The following is a 26,072-nucleotide window of genomic DNA, read 5'->3' on the forward strand; positions in this document are numbered from 1 at the left end:
ATAGTTGCTCATTTTTCCTGAGTACTTACTATGTGTCAAGCAGTCCTTTGTAAGTTTTGCTTATTTAAACAACCGTAAACATTAAATTCTTTTCTTATCTTTGCTTCCTGTATCTTTTTGCTTTCTCCAAAAATTACTTCAAATGGTCCATAAAGGGTGAATTTTTCTGATGTTTTATATGCCTGTGAATATATTAACTTTGCCTTCGCATGTAAATACTGGTTTACCCAGGTATTTAATTCTAGGTCCAAGGTTAGTTTTTCTTCAGCATTGTGGAGAGTCTGCTCCATTATCTTGCATCTGTTGTTGCTTTCAAGAAGCGTGACGTCATTCTGACCTTTGTCTGCTTTCACTTTAATGAATGTGGTTGAAGTTTCTCTTTGGCTTGAATTTGTTTTAACATTCCAATGTAGTTAACATACAGTGTTATATTGGTTTCAGGTGTCCAATACAGTGATTCATCAGTTCTATACATTACTCAGTGCTCATTATGATAAGTGTACTCTTAATTCCCTTTTATTTACCCATCTCTGTTCTCTATAGTTAAGAATCTGTTTTTTTTTCTATTTTTCCTTTGTTTATTTGTTTTGTTTCTTAAATTCTGTGTATGCATGAGATCATATGGTATTTGTCTTTCTCTGACTGATATATTTCACTTAGCATTATACTCTCTAGCTCCATCCATATTACTGTAAATGACAAGATTTCATTCATTTTTGTGGCTGAGTAATATTTCTTTATCCAGTCATCTATCAGTGGACACTGGGTTGCTTCCGTAATTTGGCTATTGTAAATAATGTTTCAATAAACATTAAGGGTGCATCTGTCTTTTCAAATTAGTATTTTCATATTGGAATCACTGGATCATATGGTAATTGTAGTTTAAGTTTTTTGAGGAGGCCCCATACTGTTTTCCACAGTGGCTGTACCAGTTTGCATTCCCACCAACAGTGCACTAGGGTTCCTTTTTCTCCACATCCTTGCCAACACTTGCTGTTTCTGGTGTTTTTGATTTTAGCCATTTGGACAGGTGCAAGTTGATACCTCACTGTGATTTTGATTTGCATCTCCCTGATGATCAGTGATGTTGAGCATCTTTTCGTGTATCTGTTGGCCATTTGTGTGTTTTCTTTGGAGGGCTTGAATTTTTTTGGATGCCACTAAAATATGCCTGGCTGTGAGTGGGATGGGTTTTTAATTTATTTTCTTTTCTACTCTTAATCTTTATTTTGAGGTCTTATATTTAACATTTAGGAAAAATATTTATTATTATCTTTTCACTAATTGTCTTATTTTCTTTTCAGATGGCAAGTAGACAGAGTTGCAATTCCTACTTTCATTTTCCATCTATACTTCACTCTTCCTCTGTTTTTTCCCCATCTAATTTTTAGTTCCTAATGCTTTGCAGGACATTGCCTAATTTAACAGTCTGGTTCATTCTGCCACTTTCCAACAGTATTCATTTCTGACATTCAGTCTATCTACTTAACTCTTTACTTTGATCACTTGTGGGTTTTTTAAAAAAATATTTATTATACCCAGTTATTTCTTCATATTTATTGCTCCTGATTCATATTTCCAAACTCCTTCTTAAGTTCTACCAAGTATTTTTTAGTTTTTTTCGATTGTTATCTTACTGGTTCCATTTGGTTTTTCCCATCTGGCCTACATTTTTATTCAATTTTGTCTTTCTCCAATAGAGACCCCACTATATATATCCTTCCCTGTAAACTTCCTTTTCTTAAATTGAGATCATCATTGGCCAGCATTATCAGCCAAGAGACAAAACCCTTGACTCTAGCTTATGTCCCCCAACTGTGTGGAGGTGAGGTTCCCTTCAGGTTGAAGAGCCCATACTGTTGAACAACTGCATGACTCTCCCACAAGTCGATTACCATCTTCTCCGCAGATATTTCCCAGTCCCTTGTTCTGGGTACCCCTTCTGTCTTGTAGCAGTGATGGGAAGAACAATTAGTTGGATCCAGGATATGGGCTTATGCAATTGTGTGGCCAATTTTCCAGGTTCTGAATGCCCTGCAATCCAGGCCCAAGCAGAAAGTAACAGCCAAGGTTAACAGGTGTAGTGAAACAAACATCTACTCACCCTACTTTTTCAGGGAAAAATAAGGGAGGAAGCAGGGTACAGCAACTAGAACCTTCCTCCTCATCTCCTCCTCTGCTTTTGGCCCTAGGCTGTCTGACTCTGGTCTGGCTGAACTGAGATACAATTTCCTCTCTCCCAAGGGAGTTTTTACAGTTTTGCCATTAGCTCCTGAACATGGATTAACATTCCACACAAATCATCTTATTTCTGTAGAATCTGTAGGACAGATTTCCAAAGAAAAAGGTAGTTGGTCTTACTGGTTCTTTATCTAATTTGGAACTGCTTGGGGTTTTAATTATTTTTCCTTCTCCCAAGTGATTCATCCAAGAAACAGTAGGTATGTAAATACATAATGATATTTACCATTATTATCATCAAGCCACATTGGACAAAGATCTCAAAGATCCCAGGGTAAATGCAAGAGTGTTGTGGCTTAGCCACAGGGTAAAGGGGTTTACGAAATTTCTCTTTCCCATCCTCCAAGGTCGAGAGGTGACTGTTAAAATGGCAGTGGCTTAGGATGACACACAGTTGTTATGGGTGACATGTTTACTTTAGTTGTTCTGATCCAGAAAGTAGCCCTCTGGAAGTAAGTAGAAGAGTAAATTGCACAATCATAGCATTTTGCTGATGGTGCCAGTGCTGGGACAGGATAGTTAGATCTAAGGTATAAAATTAAAACAATTCAAATTCCGCTAATACGTCCCTTTAGTTATGATCAGTACATATCAGATTGTAAGCCCCGAGCATTTTATAATCCTTGATTTTAGGGATAAGTAGACCTGTTTTGAAGTTGAAACTAATATGGATAGGCAGCATGAGGCACAACACATGCCTTGTAGTCCTTGTGAGCTGATTCGACTACTGGTGAAGATTTAAAAACTGGGAATCCAAGACAACACATGGTAAACCCCAGTTTTACCTCTTGGTGTAAAACTGGAAAATGCATTTAGTTTCACTTTACTTTCTTTCTCTTCTGGAAAATTAAGATGATTAGAACAGAGGAATTCCCTCAGGTGTCAAATCTGGTGGCACTGATGATTAATAGAATGTGGATGGATTTGACCATATGATGATAAGCCACCTGTGACCTTAATACATGTACGTAGACACTGAGAAGGACTTTGGACACCTTCCAGTCTGGTTTCTTTATTTGTAAAGATAAACTGAGGTTAGGAGACACAGTACCTTGCTAAGGTCATGTGGCTGTCTAAAGACAGAATCAGCGCTCGGTGTTCTAGGCTTTCAATCCATTCTGTGCTTCTGATAAGATTAGGGAGGCCCGGGATTTTATCAAGGAGCCTATAGGCTCCATGTTGCATAAACCATAGTTTTGGAAATTGCAACGTTTTAGTGGTGAATAGTCTGTAAAGACGGTAGTCTGCATGGCATCTGGTAAAAGAAAAGATAGTGAACGCCACTGCTGTTGTTTATACAAGTCCAAAGAGAAAAATTCTGTGTCTATAGAAAGGAATGTCTGTGGTCTCAGCACAGGGTAGTGACACATTTAATGGGAGTTGCCTGGAGGGCTGTGTTCTGTAACTGAATGGAGATTATCTTCTGTGTTGTTTTCTATCCCAGATGATATATTCTACAAGACCTTTTGGTTTCATTTGCTTCCATTCCATGTTTGTCAAAAATCTTCTCATTAATAATTTAGTCGTTTAAGTTAATAGGACAGCCTCTTACGTAGGGATGGGATGGGTCTGGTGCAGAAAGCAGTCACCTAGTCTATCTCTTCGTCAGCCCCCTCAGGGGGAACAAAACAAAACAAACAAAACCCTAAAAAACCTTCAAAAGAAATGTGACATTTTAGTCTACAAAAATGCAGACATTTGGGGGGTATTCTGTACAAATTCACCCAAGAGAAAGGGTCAGACTTTTAAACACTGTTAACAAATGTGTAATCTCATAGAAGGAATGGTGCACACTACGTGTTTGATGTTACCCATTTTTCTTTGCACGCGAGCTGAGGAGTATGAAAAATGAAAAGGCAAAGGTTAGAAAGCAGAGAAAAATGAAAAGCAGAGGTTAGGAAGAATAAAGGAATGACAATCTATTCATAGTCCTAGTTTTGGTAACTACTCCTTAAATAGGAATATTTCATGAGACCAGGGCAGATAAAGAACTACAACATCTGATGAAATGTCCTAAATCTGGGGGCAGGCATTCGGTGAGCCGTGTCCCAGGTGACTGCACGTAGCCCAGGCAGAGAGAAAAGACCAGCAGTGCTGTCAGAGATAGAGAAGTTCTGCATCCAGTCCAGGGAAAAGAAGGCCAACAGCCACATGCACCACCATACAACTCAGGAGTCCAAGCGCTCTGCCCATTGCAAGCACATTTTATGAATACAGACAGTGCCTCTTAGCGGTTTTTTTTTTTTTTTCTCCCCAAAGATCTTAAATTTATTTATTTGAGAGTGAGCGAGCGAGAGAGAGCACAATCAGGGCCAAGGGTAGAGGGAGAAGCAGATTCCCTGCTGAGCAGAGAACCTGATGTGGGGCTCCATCCCTGGACTCCTGGACTCCAGAATCCTGGCCTGAACCGCTTAAACTGACTGAGCCACCCAGTCTCCCTGCCCATACCACTTTTACAAGCACTCCCGCTTTGCTGTGGAGACTTGAGACGTTCAGGTTACTCCTCAGGAAGGAGCCCGCAAGTAATGCTTTAGAAACCAGCCGTTTGGGCCTACTACAGCAAATCTGTTGCCACTGTGTTGATTCAGGGACCTGGTGTACAGAATTAATCACTTGATGCCTCTCATAACGTGCTGGGTGTTTGGAATGCGAGATACCAGAGGCCTAATCAGCTGGGAAAAATAAAACATTAGAGGAGCGACAGCCAGCTCTGGTTGAGACTGTCTGGAATCAGGGCGCTGAGGGATTATGGGGCCTCGAGTGCATCTGTATTTAATCTAAAAGATCTACTCTGCCTTAGACTTCTTTACTTAATTGTGTTATTTCTGAGGATTGCGGTAATCTTACCCCTCTCTGCTTCTGTAAGGGATTGGTGAGAAGCCCTAGAAACGCTGGAATCCAGTTACTTGCCAGCAGGAGACGTGCTGTATAATTAAGCTGTCATTTCCCTGGTAAGTTATTATCAGCAGGTAATAAGAAGTGTGCGTCATTATAAATTGTCATACAGCATCTCATGCTGCAGGAGATAAGGTAACGTCTTCTGTGACAACACAGAGTGATCACATGGTGTCATTACGGCCGTCATAAATCACAGCGTCCACTTTAATAATTAAACAGTTATCTATAGAGGCAGTACTGGAAAATTGGTTACTAATAACTGCCTGATATTTGATGAAGAATAATTTTTATATAGGTCTTTTTATATAAATACCCGAGGAATTTGAAAGAAGAGCAATCATCTAAAACACACACGTGAACGCTTTTGTTTGTTTTGTTTTGTTTTGTTTTTGGCTCATTGATCTTTAACTACAGATGCTGGAAGGGTCAGAAAGTCACCAAAATAGCTTCCCACTTTCGAGTTTGTTTGTTTGTTTGTTTATATTATGTTGTGTTAGTCACCATACAGGACATCATTAGTTTTTGATGTGGTATTCCGTGATTCATTGAAGAAGGGCCAGATGCACCCCAATGTTCATAGCAGCAAAGTCCATGATATCCAGCCCATGGAAGAAGCCAAGATGCCCTTCAACAGACAAATGAGTAAAGAAGATGTGGTTCATATACACAATGGAATATTACTCAGCCATCAGAAAGGATGAATACCCAACTTTTGTATCAAAATGGATGGGACTGGAGGAGATTATGCTAAGTGAAATAAGTCAAACAGAGAAAGACAGTTATCATATTTTCCGAGTTTAAAGTTATATATATTTCATATCCTATCCTATTCTATCAAGATTACTGCACAGTTGCACTAAAGAGGCCAAAACTGGCTACTAGTAAATTCAGGTCTTTGTGGCTTTCTGTTGTTGGAAACCACAAGGTAGCAAGGAAATGGCTTGCCCTCTGGGGTAAAAGGAAAATATTTCTTGATTTTTGAAGGGCAAAAACTAGAAGGCTTTTCTCTCTTTTTCCTTTCCCGGGGTATTGTTCCTTGGCCATTCTTTTCCACTTCTCTCTCTCCTCTCATCATGAGTTATGTTCTTCAGAATTTAATTCACATTTACCAGCTATAAAAACCTCACCTTGACTGACCCAGCTGCCTCTTCCCCTTCGGTTTAGCTGGTAGTAGACTTCGCTCTTTACATGGCAAAGTATGACAGATGTCTTCTTGGTGAGAATTTTAAAATCATGTCCAACTAGACTATTGCATTCCAAAGTATGAAAATATTTGTTTCCAGGATCTGACCCAATATAGAGCTTGCACCAGAATGCAAATTCACCACACAACCCAACAATTTTTTTTCCCGCAAGGCCCTCCTGAGGAATTCATGTACGCTGTATTCACTATAGACTGGTACTTCAATAACACTGAGGTAAGGATGTTAATGGCCACTTTTTCTGTGGGACCTTTGGGAAGGGTAGAACAGCCTGACTGTGAGGGTTATGATGCCTGGTTCATGCTGAGGTGTCACATTCACGATGGTGATAATCACAGAGAGGTAACATTTTCGAGTGCTCACTGTGTGTCGGGGCCTGTTCTATGTATGAACATGAGTGTTCACGAGTGAACTTGATCCTTACAATGACCTGGTGAGGGGAGGCACTATGAAACTGAGGCGCAGGGAGATTGGTTAATCTCCATTAAACCTTATTGTTAGTTGTAGTGATTAAGTTGGAATTCAATCCGGATAGGACTGAAACCAAAGTCTGTCATATCTGTTTGAGTGCTGTCCAAAAGAAGTTTCTGCAGTGGTGAGAATGTTCTCCATCTGCCATGTCCAATAAAGTAACCACAAACCATATGTGGCATTTGAGCCCTTGAAACGTGGCTAGCTCAACTGAGGAAGTGAATTTTTAATTTAATTTAATTTTAATTAATTTACATTTATAGTTAAATAGCCCCATATGGCTAGTGGCAACTGTAGTGGACAGCATAGCTCCAGATAATTTTTAGATGACTATAGGCTAATAACAGAACAACCAAACCAGGAAAATACGTTAAAAGAATTTGCTAGTCTTCCTTTGTTTCTAGAGTTTCCCTGGATCCTACATTAAAAAAATATTTTTTGTTGTTTAATATTAAAAGAGAAGGAAAGGAAAGAAGGGCTACTTGAAATCTTTTGCCATATGGAAGCAGTAGGACTCAATTAAACAATACATTATTGACTGCCTCCTCTGGTTCAGGCATTCTGCAAAGCTTTGGGCATTATGAAAAAATGAATAGGAAGACATAGTTCCTGTCTTCAAGGAGCTCATAATCTAAGGAACCTTGTAGAGATGTTATGCATTTTTCTTTCAGAGTCTCTTCATGTATAATTAAAGAATTTAAATATCTTCTATTTTATACTTTGTGGTGTTTCACTTTTAATTTTTAATATTCTAATTTTTTCAAAAGGTAATGTATTCCCATGGTTTAAAATTCAGAGGGGATTGAGCTGCTTTTACTTCCCTTTTATGGAAGCAACCACTGTTATCATTTCCTAGTTCATACCTTTATAAATATTTTGAGCATGTACAAGGAAACATAAACGTATGTTCAGTCCTTTCTAAGAAAAAAATAGGCACTATTGAGTAACCTTGCTTCTTGCACTTAAAAATCTGTATCTTGGATACTTTTTCATACTGGGTGCATAATATTCCGTTCTGTGGCTCTGCTGTGATTTGTTTAAGCAGTCCTCTGTGGAGATTTAAGTTCTTTCCAATCTTTTGCTATTACAGGACATACAGACATGAGTAAATTTAGCAGTAAATTTCTAACGTGAGCCAGAGTGAATTGCATTCATGTTCCCCAGAGAATATTCCACAAACAGTCTCAGAAGGTTTTCAACACAAAAAGAGGGTTCTCTGTCTAAATAAATTTCTGTAACTTCTGGGTATTCATTGGGGATTCATAGTCTGCCTTGTTAAATTAAAATAAATCCTGCAATAATCTACATCGGTGAAGACCATGTGTTTCCCAGGGCTGGATTTTCTGATGTACTAGAAGAGACTGTTTTTGTAGGTTGAGATCCCTGGGAAGCCGATTGTGATCTAGAAATGCACATGCAGGAGGCCTGCTGGGGTATGTTCTCCGGAAGGATACGTACTGGAAGGAAGCCATGATGGAAGTAAGGGAGGCAGAGGGGGCTAGTGAAGAGGGACCCAGTTGTCAGCAGAGACCTCAGCCAGTGGGTCCATGTCCCTTGGAGAGTGAGTGCTCTGCAGCCCAGATGGAGTTTCAGGGATGTTCCAACTCCCAACGAAGGAGGCCAAGCCCCCACACAGAGATGTTGTGATCTTGTGCTAGATAGCTCCCTTCCACTGGGGGCGTTTCTGGGGAGAGACCCCGCTCTGAACTGTTAGTTGGGGCAGTGAGTGCAGTGAGTGCCTCTGTGTTCACCACAACTCTGAATAGCACCTTCACAACTTAATGGGAATGCGTATGGATTCCTTCATAGCCTTGCTGTTCAGAGCAAGTCACTTGATGTCTTCATCAAGAACTTTCTCTATGATAGATGGATACCCAGCCGGAAGTTCTTGGGAGTATCTAACATTCTTTGTTTCTAATTCCATTTCAGTATGTACTAATTAAATTGCGGGGGAACGAGATAAATTTTCCCAAACATACGTTTGGCCACACAGGGTCCTACGACCTGATTAGGTCAACCGTAATCTGGTATTACTGCTATGCATTCATGGGGAAGGCACATTGTTACAGTGTTTTTAAGAGGGTGTCACTTAACCTGGGGTAGATTCTTGGGGCAAAATGGCAGGAAAGCTGAGTTAGAGTTTCATTTGTTCTCTTAGTGTTTGTGTTGCCTCTTCTTGGGTATTTCCTGAAGGAGCTAACCTGCAGTCTCCCTGGGATAGGAAATCTGAGTCCACGTTGCTAACAGATGAAGGATTAGACTGTCCTGAATCTACCCAGCTTTAAACCACAGTCTTAGGTGCTCTTACTTATTTTCCCTTTTGAAGTTCACGGGTAAACAGGAAACCAACAAGCCATAGCCATGTCTCAGGGGCATTATATTTGAAAATTGGATGGGTCTGAATGCTTGTTCTGTGCCCTTTTTGTGTCTGCTAATTTCAATCTCATGCCATATGCAGAATTCATCAGTTGTCCTGGCTGTCAAGGTATTTTGCTTCCTGATGGGAGAGGGAAAAGTATCCCAGGAATGCACCTCTTTGGGTGTACCTGATAGAGTTGATGGAGCTTCATAGAGAGGATGGAAAAATACCCAGGAAAAATCTCAAAGAAGTTCTTAGGAGGTGGTAGAGGAGCCCAGTGAAGTGGGAGGTAAAATCACGATTAAGGGCTGGCTGTTAAATGAATATGATGCACAAGTGGAGACAAAAAAGAAAAACAAAACAAAACAAAAACAAGCACTAAGATTGATGGCTGTGTCCAAGACCAACTTTGAAATTGATCATTTTTCTCAAAAACATTGATCTTTGCCATCAACACAAAGCTTAATGAGAATTCTTGTGATTCTTGATATTGTATAATAGTAATGCCTTAAGTGATAGATTATTTAAAAGGGGGATTTGAAAGGGAATAAACTAGAAAAGATATTGTTAGAGGACAAAAAATGATGAAATGATGAAAATAGGAATTTGCCTTAAATCCAAAACAAATTAATCTTTTCTGACCAGTCATTGACTCTTTCCTTCTCCTCCTTAACAGTTGGTATCTAAGATGTCTTTATGCTAACTCTGAAATGTTTCTGGAACCACGTCCTTCTTAAACCATTTGCAATGATTCATTTGCAGAGTGTCAGGTCCTAGAGCATGCTGGCTGCTTCTAATGATTTAACTGTGGAGTCCATTTAAAATCTCAGTCTCATCTTCGTATGTTCCTCCAGTTCATGTTAGACCTGTGGGACTAGTAGGGGGAAGAAGGCGTGGTTCACGTTTTCATACCTTCTAGCCTCCTTCTGATTTTCACTGATGGAAATTGGGACCCAGAGGGGGACGTAGGGCAAAAGGGCAAGATCTCTTCTGATAGGAGGTCATTCTCTGTTGGTTGTTGTTTCTCTTCCTGGCTAATAGTAACTCATCATTGATGCTTTCTGTGGGGGGAGGATTCTAGAGTTGGGCATTTCCTTGGGACTTGTGTGAGTTCTTCCTCACACGTATAGTGGTCTCTACACTGGCCCTCTGTGTGTGATTAGTCTTAACCTCTTCCTGTCCTCTCAGCTCTCTCCACTAGTGGGACAGCCTACCAGGTAAGTCCCTAATGGGACTTAACCCATCGGATAAGCAAGGGGACTTACCTGAGTCGCCTTGCTAAGAGGCCAGCTTTGATCCACAGCTTTGCTGAATCAAACATTGGAAATAAAATTTGATGCTTTTCTCCATTATAATATTTTTTCCTCTTTGGTCAAGTAGGTTTAACAGCAAATCCCTTGAGCTGATATGATGTCTACCCAGGAGATGAGATGTCAGTCTGTACTGCTCAGGCTAGCTACCATAACAAAATATCAGACCTGAGCTTCTGGAGGCTGGAAAGTCTGAGATCAAGATGGCCACTATTTGCTTCTCTGTTGCGGACTCTTCTTGGCTTGCAAGTGGCTGCCTTCTCGCTGTGTCCCTACGTGGTGAAGAGAGAGGAAATAATGTCCATGGTGTCTCTTCTTATAGGCATACTAATCCCATCATGGGGACCCCACCTTTATGACCACATTCAACCTTAATCACATCTCCAGACACCATCACAGTGGGAGTAGGGCTGTGACATAAGAATTTTGGGGAAAACAATTCAGTCTGTAGCACAGTCTCTTTTATGTATAGCCCCATAGCATTTCTCATCATTCCCTTGGCTTGTGATTCTAATCATTGTCTTTCTCTTCCTTCCTGGTATTTTAGTATTCTGTGTATGGATGTGGGAAGGGTTCTTGGGGTGAAGTTGGTGGTCTAGAGGAAGTGAAAGTAGTAAGGGCTTGCCTGAGTTAGCTCTGGACTGGGTGTCTGGACCTAGCTGTAAAACTCTCTTTAGAATGTGGGGCAACTTAATGCTTCTTCATCCCCAGCATTTGGTTCTATTCGTCACTTCCAGGGCAAGCGTAAAGCCACATTCAAGATCCTCTTAAACTATCATCCTTACCCACCTTCTTGAATTCTCAGCTCTGTGGGCAATGTCAATTTGCTGGAGTGACACTACTAATTTATTTTTATTTTTATTTTTATTTAAAAGATTTTATTTATTTATTTGACAAATAGAGGTCACAAGTAGGGGGGAAGCAGGCTCCCCACTGAGCAGGGAGCCTGATGTGGGGCTCGATCCCAGGACCCTGGGATCATGACCTGAGCCAAAGGCAGAGGCTTTAACCCACTGAGCCACCCAGGTGCCCCACTAATTTTTTTTTTAAGTAGCATATCATTTTTTATTCTTTTACTTTCAATCTATCTCTTTATGTATTTTTTATTAACATGTATTATTTGTTTCCAGGGTACAAGTCTCATTTTGAAAGGCCAGCTCAAATGTCACCTTCTCACTGAAGTCTGTCCCAATCCCTTATCTTCCTCTCTTTAGAATTAATTGCTTCACCCTGTTTTTTTTTTTTTAATTTATTTTTTATTTATTTTCAGCATAACAGTATTCATTGTTTTTGCATGGAGTACCCAGTGCTCCATGCAATCTGTGTCCTCTATAATACCCACCACCTGGTACCCCGACCTCCCATCCCCCCGCCCCTTCAAACCCCTCAGATTGTTTTTCAGAGTCCATAGTCTCTCCTGGTTCACCTCCCCTTCCAATTTCCCCCAACCCCCTTTTCTCTAACTCCCCATGTCCTCCATGCTATTTGTTATGCTCCACAAATAAATGAAAACATATGATAATTGACTCTCTCTGCTTGACTTATTTCACTCAGCATAATCTCTTCCAGTCCCATCCATGTTGCTACAAAAGTTGGGTATTCGTCCTTTCTGATGGAGGCATAATACTCCATAGTGTATATGGACCACATCTTCCTTATCCATTCATCCGTTGAAGGGCATCTTGGTTCTTTCCATAGTTTGGCAACTGTGGCCATTGCTGCTATAAACATTGGGGTACAGATGGCCCTTCTTTTCACTACATCTGTATCTTTGGGGTTAACATGGACCTTTCTTTGTTTTTCTATTCAAACACTAAGTGCATTAGTTAGTTATTTGCAATTTTACTCCCAGGTTGACAAGTTCCTTAAGGATCAAAACCAGTTACTAGGTTCTTGTACACATTGAGTTTTGAATAAATATTTTAAATAATTCAAAAGGTTCCAGCATACAACAATGTATATTGAATGGCTACACTTTTGGACTTAGAATTATATGAAGCTTTTATTAAATCGGTAAGAGTCAGAAATAAGATTATATGGATAATTTTATTATTATTAATATTAACATAAATATCCTGTATGTTATGGGCCATACCGAAATTTGGATGTTTCTTATTTTATACTCCTTAACTTTTAAAAATGGCATAAGTATGACTACCTTTTTTTTTTTTTTTTAAAGATTTTATTTATTTATTTGACAGACAGGATCACAAGTAGGCAGAGAGGCAGGCAGAGAGAGAGAAGGAAGCAGGTTTCCTGCTGAGCACAGAGCCCGATGCGGGACTTGATCCCAGGATCCTGGGAACATGACCTGAGCTGAAGGCAGAGGCTTTAACCCACTGAGCCACCCAGGCACCCTGACTACCTTTTTTTAAAATGGAAATATCTTACTTTAGGGTTTTCTAATGGTATAATTTATTGGCATATTCAAACCCCTTCAAAATTATATATCCCTTGAAAATATGATGTTATAATGTGTTTTACTACTGAGTGTCTGAGTGGAGACTTTGCTACTCCACTCTTAGAATAGATATTTGTAACTTATTTTCAGCATCTTGCCAGGAGTTGGTCAAAACTCGACCATTGGTATCAAAAACTCGACCATTCTCTTACACCATACACAAAGATAAACTCGAAAAGGATAAAAGACCTCAAGGTGAGGCAAGAATCTATCAAAATCCTAGAGCAGAACATAGGCAGTAACCTCTTCAACATCATCCACAGCAACTTCCTTCAAGATATGTCTCCAAAGACAAAGGAAACAAAAGTGAAAATGAACTTTTGGGACTTCATCAAGATCAAAAGCTTCTGCACAACAAAGGAAACAGTCAACAAAACAAAGGGGCAACCCACGGAATGGGAGAAGATATTTGCAAATGACACTACAGACCAAGGGCTGATATCCAAGATCTATAAAGAACTCCTCAAACTCAACACACACAAACCAGTTAATCCTGTCAAAAAAAAAAAAAAAAAAAAAAGGCCAGAAGCCATGAACAGAGACTTCTCCAAAGAAGACATACAAATGGCTAACAGACACATGAAAAAATGTTCATCATCACTAGCCACCAGTGAGATTCAAATCAAAACCACATTGAGATACCACCTTACACCAATTAGAATGGCCAAAATTAACAAGACAGGAAACAACATGTGTTGGAGAGGATGTGGAGAAAGGGGAACCCTCTTACACTGTTGGTGGGAATGCAAGTTGGTGCAGCCACTTTGGAAAACAGTGTGGATGTTCCTTAAGAAATTAAAAATAGAGCTTCCCTATGACCCTGCAATTGCACTACTGGGTGTTTACCCCAAAGATACAGATGTAGTGAAAAGAAGGGCCATCTGTACCCCAATGTTTATAGCAGCAGTGGCCACAGTCACCAAACTGGAAAGAACCAAGATGCCCTTCAGCGGATGAATGGATAAGGAAGATGTGGTCCATATACACTATGGAATATTATGCCTCCATCAGAAAGGATGAATACCCAACTTTTGTAGCAACATGGACAGGACTGGAAGAGATTATGCTGAGTGAAATAAGTCAAGCAGAGAGAGTCAATTATCATACGGTTTTACTTACTTGTGGAGCATAAGAAATAACACGGAGGACACTGGGAGATGGAAAGGAGAGTGAGTTGAGGGAAATCGGAGGGGGAGACAAACCATAAGAGACTGTGGACTCTGAGAAGCAAACTGAGGGTTTTGGAGGGGAGAGAGTTGGGCAGGTTGGGTGAGTCTGGTGGTGGGTATTATGGAGGGCACGTGTTGTATGGAGCACTGGTTGTGGTGCATAAACAATGAATTTTGGAACACTGGAAAAATAAAAAATTTTAAAAAGTGTCAGAAGGTCCTTGAAATTAAATATCATAACATTTGTGCATTCTTTGAATGAACTAGTGAATTTAAGATTGCTAAATTAAAAAAGAAAGTAAATCTTTTACCTTTTATAAGCTGAATGATCTACCGAATTAGTCCACTCTGCCTTTATTCCTGCCATAGACGTCGATGGGTGTGACCCTGTCCCAATAAAACTTTATGTACAAAACAGGTGGTGGGTGAGGTTTGGGCTGTGGGTTATGGTTTGCCTACTCTGCATATATAAGATGAAGAAATTCTATTTCTCACTTGATCCTATATTATTATTTTAAAGGAACTGAGATGCTTAAAACCAACCAAATATGTAATCCAACCATCCAGTTTCTGAATGATTTCACCAGGATAAGGAAATTAGAGATTAAAGTAGATCAGATTTTTCTGAATGACTCATTCAAACTTTTGAAAAATATTGAGAACAATGTGAAGTCAAGTTCAGTCTCAAGAATGAAACAAAATAAAGTCATAGAAATGGAAATTCAAGGGATGTGACTTATTTTTGATAAAGTGAAAATACACATTTTATTTTTACTTTCAGTTTACATTTATCCCTTCAAGAAAAAGTTCTGAAATGTGTGTATAGATCAGGATAAACAAAGGAGTAAGTAGAAGTGTTTATGAAAATTGAAACAATACAAATACTTGTAGGAAAAAGGTAACTCCTCTCTTGTGCAGTCATTTCCGGCATCAGAAAATAATAAAGTAAATATAAATTGAAAGAAAAAGTATGATGAGCTCGCTTCATATGATTCCTCGAAACTGCTCTGTTTCTTAGAAGAATTTTTATTAGGAATTCCCCAAACTCAAGAAACAACTTAATGACAGTTTCAGCGTAGACACGTGTTAGGAGTTGCTGCTGCTGAGAGCTCAGGGAAGAATCAGGATGGGATTTTGGATATTGAGGGATAGAATATCATTCTTAGAATAGCAGCATAGCTCTGAATTGTCTTGTCACTACGAGAGATTTTTGAAAATAAATAGACACATTATTTTAAGAAAACCCATTATGATCTATTCTGGGGCAGGAAATAGAGGAATTTTCTTTAAATGAAATCATACTTGCAATATCAAAAAATTTAACAGGAACCTCCCCTCAGTTGTTTTGAGGTCATAAGCAAAGTGCCATATACTTTCTGTGTTTCTAATTCTCCTTGATTCCTAGACTTTTAGTTATGGCTTCCTTTGGGATACTGCATAAGAGAAGCATTTTGATGTGGTTATTTTGTGTAGGCCTGTGATAGTTGTTCTTGTCTGAAGTGAGGGAGGATTGAGAAGAAGATAGGCAGCTAGAATTAAAGATACATTCTTACAATTTGCATAGTCAAAATAGGCCATCAACTGTAAGATGTTTCTTATTGAGCACTGGGGTTGCAGTAACAAGGATTCAGAGAGGTGTTATTTCTGTAGGCTGTTCCTTTGAAGGTAGCTTTTATTTTGGGGAATCCGCTGGGAAGCATACTAGACTCTATGCTCAAGAAATTTTGGCCACATTGATGTTTGTGCTAACTAAATATCTCATGAAGTACTTATCATTATCTTTGTTTTCTTTTTTTAGATTCTCAAATAAATGCATTTAGAAAGCTGAATTTGAGCATAGACTAGATTATATAGGATCTCTTTTCTACACGCTTCCCTTTTTTTATTTTGACCAGAACTGCAACTTATAGGCATGGGTGGTCTTGAGTCATCATCTTTAATTCAATTTATATCAAGCTTTTAATTTTTTTCCTTACTGTTTTTCTGATTATCAAAGTAATATGTGCTCCTTATGGTAAGAGTGAAACTATAGGAAACCGTAAAGTGGGGAAAATATCAGATCCAGCAATGCAATTACTAAGAGACAACTTGTTGCATCATTATTTTTTCTACATAGTGGATACAAAAAAGTTGGAACATTTGTCTCGTAGTTTGTTTTCTTAACAGCAGACGGTGACATTTCCCTGTGACATTACGTAAGTAAGTAAATATTATTCTTAATGTGCATATAATACTCTGATTTAAAATGTATCACAATCTATTGTGATTGCATTCATTTGTGGTTATTAAAAATAATACTTATGTGAATATATCTTTGAATAAATCTCCATCTAGATTTTTGACAGTTTTGTTAAGGAAAATTTCCAAAGAGGGGAATTAAGATGTCTGACATTTTAAATATTTTAATGGTGCTCAGCACATATTCCAGAAAATATGTATAAATTTATACCTTTGGCCCCATTCTGTGAGCCTTGGTGACACGGTATCCTCCCGAGTGCTGACATTTTAGTTTTAAAACAATTCTTCCTGGTGCCGTGACGAATAGCGCAGTAGCTTGGGACCAGTGTAATTTCCCACCAGGAACTCATATGGCATGGGACTGCAGGGTGACTCACAAACCATCCATAACAAATGTCAGAGTCAGAGAAAAGCCATAAAATCCAGCCTTGTGTCAGTGTAGGCAAAAGCAGTGGAGGCCAAGCAGAATTTGTCCCGGAAGCCCTACTGAATGGCACAGAGGAATGGCAAGACAGGAGGGCCCCGTGACAGCAGAGGTCCACAGTCACCAGCAGATCCGCAGTCCAAGAAGGAAAAGAACCCTGTTCTGAGTTGGAACGAAGCTCCAACAGGAAGTCACTGCTGTAAGAAATGGAGAAAGATTCTCTGTTCCTGTTGCTGGCAGATCTCAGAGGGCACGTTCCAGAAGGAGGGGAATGCACCGGAAGGAAGGGACTGTGTTCCTCAGTGGCAGCTTCCAGGGATGAAGCTAGACTGGCTCAAAACAGAGGTATATGCCGCCTCTTAGAAACTCCGAGGGACTTCACAGGGGCTTCTTGCCTGGGCTTTCCTCCTGACATGGAGATGGGAATGAACAAACAGGCTCTGTGGCTCATCTCTAACCAGGATGATGATGGAGTTAGTAACACATTCTTGACCTTCTCTCTGCCTGAGAATGACCGCTTAAGGTGCAGTCTGTGTGCTGTGTGCCCTTAGAAATGCCTAGCTCCACAGTCCTCCCTTCTGTGGGCTCTCTTCCCTCTCCTACTTCTCGCCCGTTTTCACTTCCTCCTGTTTGTCTGGAATCGCACTCCTTAATGGAATACTTTTTCTGTGTTTAATCATGATGTCGTATCTATTGTTTGGTTTCCATTGGGATTTCTCCTCTGATTCATTTGTTATTAAAAAATGTATTGCTTGATTTTCAAGCATTTAAGAATTCCCTAGGTATTTTCCTGTTACTGATTTCACAGCCAGAATTGTCAGAGAATAAGCATTGAATAATTTCAGTCCTTTTAATTTTGTAATGACTTGCTTAATGACCCAACATATGGTCAACTTTGGCAAATGTTCCAATAGAACTTGAAAAAAGTGTGAATTTTGACGTTGTTGGTATAATGCAGCGTACAAGTCAGGTAGATCAAGAGGATTTTTTTTTTTAGAACTACCCTACCCTTTGTGAATTTACATTTTATTATTATTCTATGAACTTGTGCGAGGGATATTTTTAAATCACCCACAATAAGGGTGAATCTGCCTATTTTTCCTTTGGCTTCTATTCATTTTCTTGATAAAATTTAAAGCTATAGTTTTAGGAGGTTTTCTCTTGGATGGTGACCCCTCTGATGGATGGACATTTTTATGGGTATGAAGTACCCTCCTGTTTTGTGATTTGGCTTACTGTCTGCTTTTGCCAATATTATACAGTTATCCCAGATTATTTCATTTAATGTTCGCATGATATATAGTTTCCCTTCCATTTACCTTCGGCATGTCTTTGCCCGTATGTTACAGGCATGTCTCTTGGCTCTGTTTTACATTTTTGTTTTTAATTCCACCTGACAATCTTAGTCCATTTTCATTTAATATAAGTACTGATATAATTGTGTTTATATCTCCCATCCATCTCTTTATGCAGCTTTTTCTTCCTTTCTTGCTTTTGTGTAGGTTAATCAACTTTTTACTATCCCCTTTTCCTCTACTAATTTGTTAGTTAATATTTTACTCTTCTGCGTTACCTTAAATATTAAAACATGCATCTTTTTAAAGTAGATACTCTGGGTATTAGTTGTTATCTACATCATTTGTGTATTACATTCTATCTGGTGATTCTTTTAAAGAATTTTTTTTTATTTGACACAGAGAGAGAGGGGGAACACAAGCAGGGAGAGTGGGAGAGGGAGAAGCAGGCTTCCTGCTGAGCTGGGAGTCTGATGGGGGATTCAGTCCCAGGACCCTGGGATCACGACTGGAGCGAATGGCAGTCACTTAACGACTGAGCCACCCAGGCGCCCCTTATCTGGTGATTTTCTTAAGAAGAGATCCTTTCAGTGTGCTTTAACCTCTTTTAGAGTAATAAAAACTTTAAATTATTTTCATGAGGTCATAATATCATTGACCACCTAAGCTTGGTCAAAATTTCACAAGAAAACTACCCATGATTTCATTTATGAACATCATTGCAAAACTCAGAAAATTATCAGGAGAAAGAATCCAGTAACTCATTCAAGGAGTAATATATCATGATAAAGTAGAGTTCATTCCAGGAATGAAAAATTATGAACTCTACTAAAAAGAATTCATCATATTAATTGATGTAAGGGAAAAATTATTTTAATTTCTATAGATGCTGAGTGTTCATCCGACAAAATTCAACAGCCATTCTAGATATATTTTTTTAAAGAGACAACTCAGTAAAGTAAGAGTTAAACATTTTGTAACCCTAACAATTTATGCAATCACACATATATACACACGCCAAAAACAGTATAATAATTAATGGCAAAATGCTAGAGGCACTTCTATTTCTGCCAAAAGACAAACCAGATAAGGGCGCACAGCTCTCATGCCTACTGCTGATGCTTTACCAGAGCTGTTAGTCAACAGCACCAGACAAGAGAAACTGTTGTTGTAGATGACTTTAATACTTAGAAAACCCCAAAGAATGTAACTGAAAAGATTTATAACTATGATTCAATTCTAACATCTAAAAGAGAGCATGGGGAAAAAAAAAAAAAAGACAAATCTGACTCATTAAATCCTTTGGTTTGGCAACAAAACAAAAAAACAGCTACTCTAGAGAAATCCTGAAGACGAATGGTAAACTTGGCAAAAGTATTTACCTCTGAAATCACCAAGTTTTTTTTTCTGTTTTTTAAGATTTTATTTATTCATTTGAGAGAGAGAGCAAGAGAGCACAAGCAGTGGGAATGGCACAGGGAGAAGCAGACTCCCAGCTGAGCTGGGACTTAGGGCTCTGGGATCATGACCTGAGCCAAAGGCAGACTCTTAGCCATCTCAGCCACCCAGGCACCCCGCCAAGAGTTTTCCAGTGTATTTTAGAAATCGTGGGTTTGGAGAGAAATAAAAAGCAGTAGAACAACCGGCAAAGATCATCAATAGGCAGTTTACATAACAAGAAATGCAGTCTTTGAATTCATAAAAATTCAACCTCATGCAAAATGGTAGTCTTTTTTTGATTTATGGAATGTGGGAATATAAATATATATTTCTCAGTTTGCTTGCATTTCATCAGGAAACTGTCAAGGATTCACAGGAGCTAATAAAAATGGTTGTTTAATTAAAGAGAAGAGGGTGGAAAGAATACAGGGTTGAAAGGGAAGAGAATGAGGGCGTGATTTCTAAATGAATTACCTTTCCATATTGTTTTGTTTCTCAACATTGTGATTGTATTACCTTTAGAGAAAAAAATACAATAAAATGTAATTTTTTGTGAATTTGTTAAGTGAGAAATCTTATTTCATTCTATCTTGCATTCTTGGTAACTGTGGACACTGAATTCCTTAAAACTGTCTGCATTTTTACTCTTTGTACCTATCTGTTCAAGTTTCTCATATTTGGAGATATTTTTTCTTACCAAATTTTATAATCCTTTAATATGTAAGTCACCAGTACATTTAAAATTTTTATTTAGACATTTTTAGTCTGTTTATCCCACTATTTTATTCATTATTCATTAATATATTGAACTTAATCATTTTTATTTTGTCAAATCTATCAATCTTATTTTGTTGAATTTTTTTTAATTGCCTTAAGCCTATCCAGAAATCAGGTGCTTAGTTAATGTATTTTTTCTAGCTGTTTTTTTTTTTTTTTTAAAGCTGGAATTTGTCATATGAAGTGAGAGGAGAATATAATTTTTCTCAACACCTAACCAGTAACTTCATAGAATCTTTGTTAAGTAGTAACCATTTTTCTTACCTGCTGTTCCAAGATTCTTTCATAGAGGTATCTGTCAGTACAGCGGTCACTTATTTTCATTTTGTGGTAAATTTTGAAATCTACTAGGACTAGTTTTTTTTTTTTAATTGCCTTTTTTTTAAAAAAATTTTTATTTTTTATAAACATATGTTTTTATCCCCAGGGGTACAGGTCTGTGAATCACCAGGTTTACACACTTCACAGCACTCACCAAAGCACATACCCTCCCCAATGTCCATAATCCCACCCCCTTCTCCCAAACTCCCTCCCCCCAGCAACCCTCAGTTTGTTTTGTGAGATTAAGAGTCACTTATGGTTTGTCTCCCTCCCAATCCCATCTTGTTTCATTTATTCTTCTCCTACCTACTTAAGCCCCCATGTTGCATCACCACTTCCTCATATCAGGGAGATCATATGATAGTTGTCTTTCTCTGCTTGACTTATTTCACTAAGCATGATACGCTCTAGTTCCATCCATGTTGTCGCAAATGGCAAGATTTCATTTCTTTTGATGGCTGCATAGTATTCCATTGTGTATATATACCACATCTTCTTGATCCATTCATCTGTTGATGGACATCTAGGTTCTTTCCATAGTTTGGCTATTGTGGACATTGCTGCTATAAACATTCGGGTGCACGTGCCCCTTTGGATCACTACGTTTGTATCTTTAGGGTAAATACCCAATAGTGCAATTGCTGGGTCATAGGGCAGTTCTATTTTCAACATTTTGAGGAACCTCCATGCTGTTTTCCAGAGTGGCTGCACCAGCTTGCATTCCCACCAACAGTGTAGGAGAGTTCCCCTTTCTCCGCATCCTCGCCAGCATTTGTCATTTCCTGTTTAATTTCAAAATTATTTTCACCAGTGGACTCTTCCACATGAACTTAAAAATCAGAGTCAATCTCACTTCCTGTTTCAATTTTTATGTCAATTTCACTTCCAATTTCATTTCTTATGAAATAATTTAGAAAGAAAATTATACCTCTGTAATATACAGTGTTACCATTCAGGAATTAAATATGCTTCTCAAAGTATTTGATTGTCCTTTTTGCTTTACTTTTTGCTTTTGTCCTTTAGTTTTACTGATTTTTTATATTGTTCTAATGTATTTCCTATCATGTTCATTCCTAAGTATTGTATAATTTTGTCAGTAATGTGAATTAGGTAATTTTCTCTATATATTCCTAAGATACAGATGATGAACATGAAAATAAGTGGTTATTTAATTTTTATTTTTCATTCATTTTGTTACAAACTTTCTCATAGAACTTGCTATTTTAGTTCATATGATGTCTCAGGTAATTTGCTTACTTTGTTAGTTAAATAATTATAGAATCAAAGTAAATAATTGTAATAGCTACAAGTAATGGTTTTATGTTTTTGAATAGCTATAATTGTATATTTTTACATCTTGTTTTTATTAATCAAATTTCAGGGGCATCTGGGTGGCTCAGTTGGTTAAACATCTGCCTTTGGAGCAGGTTATGATGGAAGGGTCCTTGGATCGAGTCCTGCCCACATCAGTCTCCTTGCTCAGTAGAGGAGTCTGCTTCTCTCTCTGCCTCTGTGCTCTCTCTCTCTCTCTCTCTCTCTCTCTCAAATAACTAATAAAAACCCAAAAAAGATAAGGAAAGAAAAGAAATTCTGGGAATTTCTTCCAGATACCAAATAACTGCGAGAGCATCCATTCTTATTCTTCAATACGACGGGGATACTTGGAGTGATTTGCTAGTAGGGTTGAAGCTGGAATTAGTTTCAGGAAGATTTGCTTGTAATAGGAAATTACTATTCTATTCCTGTTATTAAGAATTTATTATTCTAAAAAAATGTGTAGTGAATTTTGCCAGAGGTATTTTTAGCGCAGGACTGGTGCGGTGTTTAAGAGATTGGGCTGACTAGAATTTGAAACACGGCTCTACAACTTGGCCGCATTGCATCACAGCCTCTGGGTGGCTGCTTAGGCTCTGCTCTCAGTTTCCTCATTTATAAAGTGCAGATAGCAATCATACCTACCTCATAGGCATTCTATAAATGGCACATGAGCTAAAGCCTGTGATGTGTTTGGCATTGCCCTTGGAATAGAGCTGGCATTCAGTAAGCGATGACTATTATTGCCATCTGTTGAGATGATGGTATGATTTTTCTATGGGGTAACTTAAGATGAAAGAATTTGAGCAAAGCAAGTCTGACTGGAATCTTCGATTGCATGGCCCACCTTAGTGAGAGCTCACATCTGCCCACCCCATGTTTGAGCATCTGTGGTTTTATTCTTACTCTTTTTTTTCCACTCTCAGTATGCCACTCACCTTAACAAAAATGTGTACTTGCTTTGTCCAGTCAGCAGGATTAAGAAACAAGTTCGTCTTCTACTTTTCAGGGCTCTGTTTATTCAGTTATCAGGAGGAAGTGTGGAGTTGAATCAAATACTAATTTTTCAGTGTTTTTTCCTTCTAGTTCTCTTATAGTGGGTGATATTGGGAAAGGTGCTTATTTTTGTCTGGGTATTGTAATGCACATAATATTCAGAAGGTTGTCAAAGCCCTCTGAGGGTTAGCCATACACACATATATATACCGAGGATTAGTCATGTATGTGCATAAGCATGGGCCTCACTTTCATCATCTGCCTAAGTAAGCTTACTTAATTCTGTATCTAAATTTTAATTTTCTGAGGTAATCGGTTATTTAAATATTTGAAGGAAAAAGCTAACCTGAGGTTAACATTTCTTTTTTTTTTTTAAGATTTTATTTATTTATTTGACAGAGAGAGATCACAAGTAGGCAGAGAGGCAGGCAGAGAGAGAAAGGAGGAGGAAGCAGGCTCCCTGCCAAGCAGAGAGGCTGATGCGGGACTCGATCCCAGGACACTGAGATCATGACCTGAGCTAAAGGCAGAAGCTTAACCCACTGAGCCACCCAGGCACCTGAGGTTAACATTTCTTTATGGGACATTAGACTTTGTCTACCATCACTATTATTAGTAAAGCCCACTTTGTAGAGATGGATTTGTGCATTACAAAAGTATCCATGATGTGTGATTATTTTTTCTCAATATGTACTTTATAATTGTGGGTAAACTACTTTGTAATTTTATTAAAATCTGTTGTATGATTACTTTCATGATAGAGATAATACTTTCAGCAAGCATATGTGCATATGTCTGCTGAGAGAGATTTTCTTTGAAATGGAAGTCCTTTGGAATGATAGAGGCTACAGATCCTCTGAGCCTCAGTCTACCTTCCTGGGTCATGCTTTTGAAGCCATCTCTGTTCTCCTGGGGTCAGCTTGCTTTATGCTATCTCCCCCCTGCCTCTCCTGTGCACGCTGCTGGCTCCTTCTCAGTCACCTTCTATGTTCTTTTGTAGGTTTAGGGAGAAACTTCTGACTTGCTTCCAGAGAGGAGGCTTGGTTGTGTTCTCCAGTCTTTTTCTCTGCCTAGCTGATCCTTGTCTTGGTTCTTCTATCACATTTTACTGCCTCTAGAATGGGGCTACCCAACACATTGGTATCCATTAGGGATTTCAAAGCTGAGAGGCAGGACCAAGCCTTCCCCCAAGTGTACTCTCCACTCCCTTTCCCAAATATATCAACCCCTGAAGGGGGGATTTACTGTACACGTGTCTTCTTCAACCTCTGTTTCTCTTAGGCTTCTTACATCCTCATTGAGACATCGACTTGCATCCCTTCCTTCTGATCCTGACGGTAACCTGTTGTCTGGTGTTTACATATAGATTGTGTTTTTACTCTCTACTGTGAAGAAGCTCTCTCTAGACCAAGTCACATTTTCAAGGTAGGAGCCTCTGGTAAAGCCAGATGGTAGGGATCTTCCAAACAGGAATGAACATTGCTTTAGTTGAGAAGAGGATAGTATAGTGGTAAAAATATGGATGCAAGCCAGGCTGCCTGGTTTCCTGCTCTGATGCTGCCACCTGTTTTCACTGTGTAATTTTGGGCAAATTGTATAATTTCTCTGTTCCTCAGATTTCTCACCTTTGTGCTATGATAATACCATTATCTTCCTTACAAAGTTGCCGTAATAAAAAAGTTAGTTAAAAATAGATGCATAGCTTAGAATAGTAACTGATAAGTAGTACTTGATTATTTGTTAGCAATTATTCCTTTGATATTATTAGTCATAGTAAAAAATTATCCTTCTTTTAGATATTTGAAGGCATGGAACATAAGTGGAATGTGGTAAACTGATCGACCTCACTGGAGGGAAATAAGAAACTTGCTATTGACAACTAAATGGAAAATTTGGAAATAAAGGTACTTGAGTGAGTAGGACTTTGAAAGTGTCATAGTATGTAGGTATGTATGTATTGAAAGTACCATAGTATTTAGACATATAATAGTAAGCACTAGGAAGACTTGATAAAATTTGGGTGATGGTAATGTTGTTATAAATGAACCCATAAGGAATACAAAGAGTAGAGTCAAAAAGTGAGAGAAAAGATTGAAGCTAAGACAGTTCAGCCTTAAGGAGACACAAGCCCAGATTAAGTTGTTGCAAATAGCAGCAGGAATCCAGGAAGACATAGAGATGACTGGCTGGGGTTATAGAGGGACTCCAGCTAGTGTTGAATAGGAGAGAAATGGAGAGTTTTCAGAAGAGGGTACTGTCTAGGGAGAATTTTTTTTGAGGGGTAGGGGGGTGGTGTATGTTGGGAGGTACTTCTTTCTCTGCTGTAGTCTTTAAGAGTTTTTGTAGGCCTGGACAGAAAAATTTTGATTTTAGGTCAAGTTTGAGATAGTGATAGGCTATTCAGGTAGAAACATCCGTTGGTCAGGAATTGACAAATAGTTTGTGTTAAGGGCAAGATGATAAATATTTTAGTCTTTGTGCACCAAATATGGTGAAGAATCTTCTTTTTAAATGTTTTAAACTCTTCTTCTAATTTTTTTAAAAAGATAAAAAATGTAGAACAAAAACAAGCTGCAACCTGATTTATCATCTAAAGACCTAGCTTGCCAACCCCTGCTGTAATTCATTGCAGAAGAACAGAACCTTGGCAGAGTTGTTGTGGGTTAGAGATCTAGATTTAGATTTCTTTTTTTTTTTTTTTTTAAGATTTTATTTATTTATTTGACATAGAAAGAGATCACAAACAGGCAGGGAGGCAGGCGGGGGGGGGCGGAACAGGCCCCTCGCTGAGTAGAGAGCCCGATGCAGGGCTTGAATCCCAGGACCCTGAGATCATGACCTGAGCCGAAGGCAGAGGCTTAACCCACTGAGCCACCCAGGTGCCCCTAGATTTAGATTTCTTCATCTTCAGCAACTATATAATTTGAGAAGTCATTAGTGAGCATGGATGCCTGTATTACAGTATTCTAACTAAAATTGAATAGTGTTGTGAAGATAAAATGATATAAATATTTAAAGCAAAAGAATTTTTGTCTAGAACTAGATTTTATAAAATTGTATTTTTCTTCTTGTGAGTCCTGTAAAGTTACTTTGTAAGAACTTCTCTTTCAATTAGATACCAAAGTAAGTTCAATAAAATTAATATAGATCCTTTTC

At 38.5% G+C, this 26,072-nt stretch overlaps 1 protein-coding gene across 5 annotated transcripts in view; it reads left to right on the top strand.

The window, feature by feature from the left end:
* IL15 (interleukin 15) overlaps positions 1 to 26,072 on the top strand; it is an 81,095-nt gene that overhangs the window by 12,414 nt on the left and 42,609 nt on the right. The window contains exon 3 of one of the 5 annotated variants that reach the window (XM_032333483.1): positions 5,108 to 5,192. The exons of the other annotated variants lie outside the window; for them this stretch is intronic. The gene's annotated coding sequence lies outside the window, so the exon portion shown is untranslated. The remainder of the gene's footprint in view (positions 1 to 5,107; positions 5,193 to 26,072) is intronic. 5 annotated transcript variants of the gene reach the window in all.

The sequence above is a fragment of the Mustela erminea genome, chromosome 2 (assembly GCF_009829155.1).
Source record: "Mustela erminea isolate mMusErm1 chromosome 2, mMusErm1.Pri, whole genome shotgun sequence".
NCBI classification, from domain to species: domain Eukaryota; kingdom Metazoa; phylum Chordata; class Mammalia; order Carnivora; family Mustelidae; genus Mustela; species Mustela erminea.